The 6,889-nt window shown below is 54.4% G+C and overlaps 1 pseudogene; it reads right to left on the bottom strand.

The window, feature by feature from the left end:
• Positions 1–3,921: 3,921 nt before the first annotated feature.
• Positions 3,922–4,545, bottom strand: LOC110140084 (transcription initiation factor TFIID subunit 11 pseudogene; annotated as a pseudogene).
• Between the last annotated feature and the right edge of the window lie 2,344 nt (positions 4,546–6,889).

The following is a 6,889-nucleotide window of genomic DNA, read 5'->3' as shown; positions in this document are numbered from 1 at the left end:
CACCATTCAGTTCCAACTAAGCACTAACAATAGAGAACTTTCTACCATTCTATATTATATTGTACTTCTGTGGGGAAAGATAGAGCTACAAAGTGTCTTCACCATCAAAAACAAGATGCTCTGCATTAGGTCATTTTCCATGCAACTCAGCAAAACAGAAGAGCGCAATAACTGATGAAACGGTCATGCAAGCAACCATGAAAAAGCATTGCTCGGGTTGTGAACATAACATGCAAGTTGGCCAGGGACAGCAATGGGGTGCCTGCAACCACAGACTGGTTTAGTAACCTTGGAACGTTTGCCTTTGGAGCTTAACTGGCAGATCTCACCTTGACCAGACGAATCATCTCCTCCGAGGGCCCACACTACTTGTCTCCTAACCCGGTCCAGACGTACCACTCCCTGGTTTGATGATCTTTCTTCCTGATGCCCCAGGATGCACTGGGTAACAAATGATTCCAAAATTTGGAACATTCTAGCACCGAACTTATGTGTGCTCATAGTTTGTCCTGTGAGCACACACACTGTTTCATTCTTTGGGCAAACTGAAGGTTACAGGGTATGGAAATGGCCTCAGGGATGGGTGAGAAGTGGGAGACATGGGTGGAATGAAAGCCTGAGGGTTAAGAGGCTGGTGAGCCAGGGGGTCTGGTTCCTCGGAAACAGGCCCTTCCAGACTCAGGCCTAGAAGAAGAGGACCTTCTTGTGCTCGGTGCTGGGCATCTGCCCCTTTTCACCCAGCCTGCGAATGCAGGCTCCCTCGGATGCTTGAGTTGGAGCGGAGTCGTCTCGCTTCACTTCTCAAACAGGAACAGGGCCTCTTCCACCACCTCCCCGACGAAGACCTTGGCCATTCCAGACATGGCTATGATTACGATCAGGACACGGGCGTGCCAGTCACAGCCTGGTTCAAATGCTGGATGGTGGCCTTGGGGAAGGCTAAGCAGCGAAACACTTCATAACAGCTGCAGCTGCTCCCTCATAGCAGCCACGAGAGTTCTCATTTTCTGGGCCTCCTCTTCGTCCACTTCCCGTTGCCTGGCTTTCTTGCCCTCGGTGTCCACTTTTCTTCCGTCTCTTGGCCACAAGAGGACGTGAGGCAAAGTCCGCCTTTTCACCTGCCCTTGGCTGCGGGCAGTCCTGACGCCTGAGCTCCTCACCTTCCTCGTCAGAACACTCACTGGCTTCCTAGGCTGGGTCCCACGGCAGGATACAGCCTGGTGGCTGGGGTCCGAGCCTGGGGCCACACCTGGTGCTTCCAAAATGCGCTGGCCTTCTCCATCCCAACGCCGGTACCAAGTCCGCTAGCTCAGAAAGTTCGGGCCCTGGGTCCTCCCTGAGGCAAAATCAGTGGGAAAGAAATGCCCTCAGCCTCAGCATCCACAGAGGAAGGATCTCCCTGAGATAAGCCTGGGCCCAGCCCCTTTATATAAGGGTCGGGCCCTGAAGCCACGCCCACTCAAAAGTCGGTAATCCCCTCAGCCAACCCTGCGCAGCTGGGGGGGGGGGGGGGGGGGGGGGGGGCTGGGCTCCTCCCACTGCTCCAAGCAAGGGGCAGGGCCGGGGTGCTGCCCTGGGCAGCGCAGTCTCCCAGGATTCCTTCCTTCTGAACCCTTCAACTTGGGCCACGATGGAAATCTAGACGTGTCCTCATAAGACCTATCTCTCAATGTTGCCTTTTGAAAGCCTTCCAGGAGCCAGCCCAAGAACCCAAATCCTCTCTTCACTGCTCCTCGGAACAAGCTGGCTGGCTTGTGGGGTGATGGCGAATCCAGAAAGCCCAGAGAGTTCACTGCTCTGGGAGACTTCCCTGCCATTCGAGGGTGGCCCCAGACCATCCTCTCCCCGATGGCACAGACATGAAGATAGGTCAGTGGGCCTATGGGGAAAGCTTCCATCTTGCTCTGGAAATGCTCTTCAATTTGCCCAGGGGAAAAAGCAATCAGTAACCCCCTCCTCTTCCATCCCCCCTCCTCTCTCAACACCCCCTGCTTCTCTTCCTCTTATTCCCCCATGCCAGGCACACAAATCCACTCCCCGCCCAGCCTAACCTTCCCCTACCATCCTGATCAAGACATCCAACCCAGAAGTAGGGTGGCTATGGTGGGGGTGGGCAGGGTACAGACGTTCACTTCGGGAAGAAGCCACCTCTACACATCCTCTTCCCCAAGGTTCATCACTTCCATGAGTAATCGCCCTCCCTGAGCTCTATTCCCTGGAGTTTTCACAAAGCTTCCCGAGTCGACACACGCATCCAGACAGATGCATCCCAGTAGAGCCAGGCCGGGGAGGATGGTCTGTCTCTGATCTCCACCTGCTCTCTACTTCTCCTAGTCCACCATTCCTCTGTCCGAATCCCTGGCCTCAGTAGAGGTTTTCAGGGTCACCAGGGCTTAAGTCTCTCCCCAGTGTCCCTATCCTGGGACAGCTGAGATCTGTGGCCATTTCCCCTTTGGTTCCTTTCCCATGGTAAGTATGCCTTTGGGGTTCAACCTGCCCTTCCGGACTTGGCCTGATGACTCACTTCCCTCGAGTGCGGATCGGACCGTATTAGTCCTGCTTATGCAGTTGCCACGCACGATCCATTCACCTTTCATCCCCAGGCTCTGAGGGGCGTTTGGTTTCTGCTGACTTCCAGCACTTTGGAAGGCAGATTCGAGGTAGGAGTCCTGTGTGCACAGCATGTCCTGTGAAACCACACACTGTACCCCCTCTTTGAGAGAAACTCAAGGTAGAAGAACCCCCATGGGAATGAAGACGCCAAGGGAATGAAGGTCCAAGAGGTCCTGACTTTCTGATCGGCCATCTGCCGAGGACAGAAGACTTTTTTCCAGATCTGAACTCCTGGACTCCGTCTCTTGACTTGGAGTGACCTGGTGCATGAGGTAGGCCCACCGGCCCAATGGAGCAACCGCATGTGGACAAGACAGAGGCTTGCCTCTTCCCGGATCTACTGGGAGAGCTATGCTGCTTCCTCACCTTTCTGGTGAGAGGCTCTTAGCTCTGGTTCTTCGTAAGAGGGTCTTAATCCATTCGCCTGGCCCCGCCTGCCCAAATGTGATCAGGAATTGGTGAGTGGGGGACTTAGTCAAAGACTGAGATCTCACACCCCCACCCCCACCCACGAAAGAATTCTGTGAGGTTTCCTTTTGGGACCGCAGATGGCTTGGGGATCCCATTCAAAGGCCTTTGAAGGCCAAGCCAGCCCCGGACGCCTGGGAAACATCCCGTTACTTCCAGAGCCTAGGCTTCCTCTTACTCACGGCCAGACGTGGTTGGCTAAAGGGCACTGAAGCACATTGGCGTCTCTCCGCGTGATCGTCATCTGGTGTCCCCTGGGAAGGCCTTACCTCCGTGGAGGAACACCAAGGCTTCCTACCCACAGTGAGTTTGAAAGAATTTCTTGGGCTTCCGGCTCCTGGACGGCATATCACAGAGGTGCTCCTACGTCAGCTGGATGGCTTTGCTAGAATTCCCCGAGTGAACCCACCAGGGCCTGGTGGGCTGGGAACCCACCATTCCCAGTCAGGCATGGTTACAGTGTATGGATTCAGCTTCTCTGGTAAACAGGCAAGTCTGTTCTCACGGGTGAGTTGTGGCAGGTCGTGTCTCTCAAAGAATTAGACTTTGGGTCTCGGGTCTCTCCCCAGCATGCCTCCAGACGAGAGACGCTTCTGCATGTTACTGATCTTTTCAAAGGAACAGCTCAAGTTGTGCTGGATGTCTTCTCTCCCCTTTGACGCAGTTGATCCATGCTGGTGAAGTCCCATCCTGGTGGCAATGTGCTCGGGATGCAGGAGCTGCCTCGGGGATGGGGCAGGGATGCAGTATGGGGAACGCAGTGAAAGAAAGCCTGAGGGTTAAGAGGCTGGTCGGCCAGAGGGCCGGGGTGCTTAGGGACAGGCCCTTCTGGACTCAAGCCTAGAAGAGAATCTTGTGCTTGGTGCTGGGCATCTGCCCCTTTTCGCGTAGCCTGCGAACAGCCTCCCTCAGATGTTTGGGTTGGAGTGGGGGCTTCTCTCCCCACTTCTCACACATGTCTAGGGCCTCTTCCACCACCTCCCCGACGAAGAATTTGGCCATTCCAGACATGGCAATGACCACGTTCTGGGACACCGGCGTGCCAGCCACAGCCTGGATCAGACGTTTGATGGTGGCTTTGGGGAAGGCTGAGCGGCGAAACACTTGGTAACGGTTCAGCTGCTCCGGGCTCATAGCAGCCACAAGGGTTCTCATCTTCTGGGCCTCCTCTTCATCCACTTCCCGTTGCCTGCCTCTCTTGCCCTCAGTGTCCACTTTCCGTCTCTTGGCCACAGGGGGACGTGAGGAGGAGTCCACCTCTTCACCTGCCCTTGGCTGCGGGCAGTCCTGACGCGCAGGCTCACCGCCTTCCTCGTCAGAGGCTTCCCGGGCTTCCTGGGCTGGGTCCTGCGGCAGGATTCGGCCTGGGTCTCTGGGTTCCGGTCCCAGGGGCATGCCTGGTACCTCCTGCGACACACCCAGGTCCAGACCTAGGTCCGGTAGCCACGCCCTGGCCTTGTCCATCCCAGCGCTGGGTCAAAGACCCCTAGCTCAGAAAGCTAGAGCCCTGGGCCCTTCTGCTGCTGAGTCTGAAGCAAAAAACACCTTCAAAAGCAATCCCCTCAGCGGCAGGATCCGCCTGAAACGTGTCTAGCCCCAGCTCTTTTATATAAGGCTCGGCCTGAAGCCACGCCCATCCGGAAGTCAGATGATTCCCCTGTAGCCCCGCGTAGCGGGGGCTGGGCTCCTCCCACTGCCCCAGGCAAGGGGCGGGGCCGGGGTGTGCCTCCCTGGGCCGCAGGCACTGGCGGGCTGCCGGCAGTCTCCCAGGATTACTCCTGCCTCAAAGTTTCTGAAATCTTCATCTTGGGCCACGATGGAAATGTAGACATGTCCTCAGAAGACCTGTCTCTCAAAGCTGTCTTTTGAAAGCCTTCCAGGAGCCAGCCCAACAGCCCAAATCCTCTCTCCACTGCTGCTCAGAACAGACTGGCTGGCTTGTAGGGTGATGGCGAATCCAGAAAGCCCAGAGAGTTCACTACTCTGGAAGACTTTCTTGCCATTCCAGGGTGGCCCCAGACCATCCTCTCCCCCAAGGCACAGGCATGAAAATAGGTCTGCAGGCCTATGGGGGAGGCTTCCATCTTGCTCTGAAATGCTCTTCAGTTTGCCTAGGGGCAGAAGCAGACCCCTTCCCACTCCCTTCCCCTCTCAACACCCTCCTGCTTCTCTCCCTCGTATTCCCCAACACCAGCCATACAAATCCACTCCCCACCCAGGCGAACCTTCCCCTGCCATCCTGATCAAGACATCCAACCCAGAAGTAGAGTGGCTGTGGTGGGGGTGGGTGGGGGTGGGTACAGACGTTCACTTCGGGAAGAAGCCACCTCTACACATCCTCTTTCTGCAAGGTCCATCACTGCCATGAGGAGTCGCCCTCCCTGAGCTCTATTCCTTGGCACACATCCCCCAGTAGAGCCAGGCTGGGACGGAATGGGCTGTCTCTGACCTCCACCTGCTCCGCCTGGTCCAACATTCTGTCCAAATCCCTGGCCTCCGTAGAGGCTTTCAGGGTCGCCAAGACTTAAGTCTCTCCCAAGTGTCCCTATCCTGGAACGGCTGAGATCTGTGGCTATTTCCCTGTTGGTTCCTTCCCTGTGGTACGTATCCCTTTGGAGTTCAACCCGCCCTTCCGGACTTGGCCTGATGACTCACTCCCTTCCAGTGCAGACACTACTAGTCCTGCTTATGGGAATCAGGGTGAAAGAAAATCTGAGCATTAAGAGACTGATCTGTTAACTTGGTGTGGTCTGGGGCATGAGGTAGGCCCGCCAGCCTGCGTATGGGAATCAGGGTGAAAGAAAATCTGAGCATTAAGAGACTGATCTGTTAACTTGGTGTGGTCTGGGGCATGAGGTAGGCCCGCCAGCCTGCGTATGGGAATCAGGGTGAAAGAAAATCTGAGCATTAAGATGGTCTGTTAACTTGGTGTGGTCTGGGGCATGAGGTAGGCTGCCAGCCTGATGGAGCAAAGATGGCTGAGATCTCTGACCATTTCCCCATCGGTTGCTTTCCCTCTGTAATCATGCCTCTGAAATTCTGCTTGCTGCTCTGGTCTTGATCTGAGGACTGACTTCCTTATCCGGTGTCTGGAGGTACCAGACACGATCCATTGACCTTTCTTCCCAATACCATGTCGGGCATTGTGGCTGCTTACTTCCAGCAGTTTCAAACGCAGATTCCTCTGTGAGCAGGTTGTCCTGTGGGTACCCCCACTGTCGCCTCTTTTGGGCCAAAGTCAAGAACTTAAGAATCAGGACAAGAATACTTACCCCTTAGGATCATATAATTGCCCTCTTTCTAGAGTCAGTTTCCTCACTGTACTCACCTTTCTTCCGCAAGACCTCACATCATGGATGGCTTCACCCACGCCACTGTGTTTTCTCACACTTCTGGAGGCTGGAACATCCCAGATAAGGGTTGGAGCAGGGTTTGTGGCTCTTTCCTTTGATGAACCTGACTAACTTCCCGTGTCCTGGCATGACCTTGGCTCTGTCAGATGATGAATCCCAGACACCTTAACCTCCTCTATGAAGGACACCCTAGCTGTTGGAGTCATGTCCTTCTGTAATGGATGCCTTTGTTCTTAGTCATTTGTTTGAGATTCTGAGACTGCAACCTCTGTGATACCTTGATCTAGACCTCTTTTCATCTAAAATTTTCTAAGTTATTGATGTTTTGAGCACTGTGCTTATTAACTTTTTGTTGTAATTACCAACTTGACTCAACTAAGGAATTGTTAGTCAGGTGGCTTATAATATTTCTAAGACTGCCTGTAGTTTTGTTTTTGGAAAATATTTTTGTCTAT

This window comes from Odocoileus virginianus, chromosome 14 (genome assembly GCF_023699985.2).
Source record: "Odocoileus virginianus isolate 20LAN1187 ecotype Illinois chromosome 14, Ovbor_1.2, whole genome shotgun sequence".
Lineage (NCBI taxonomy): Eukaryota > Metazoa > Chordata > Mammalia > Artiodactyla > Cervidae > Odocoileus > Odocoileus virginianus.
The sequence above is the reverse complement of the archived record's forward strand: the minus strand, read 5'-3'. Positions and strand labels throughout refer to the sequence as shown.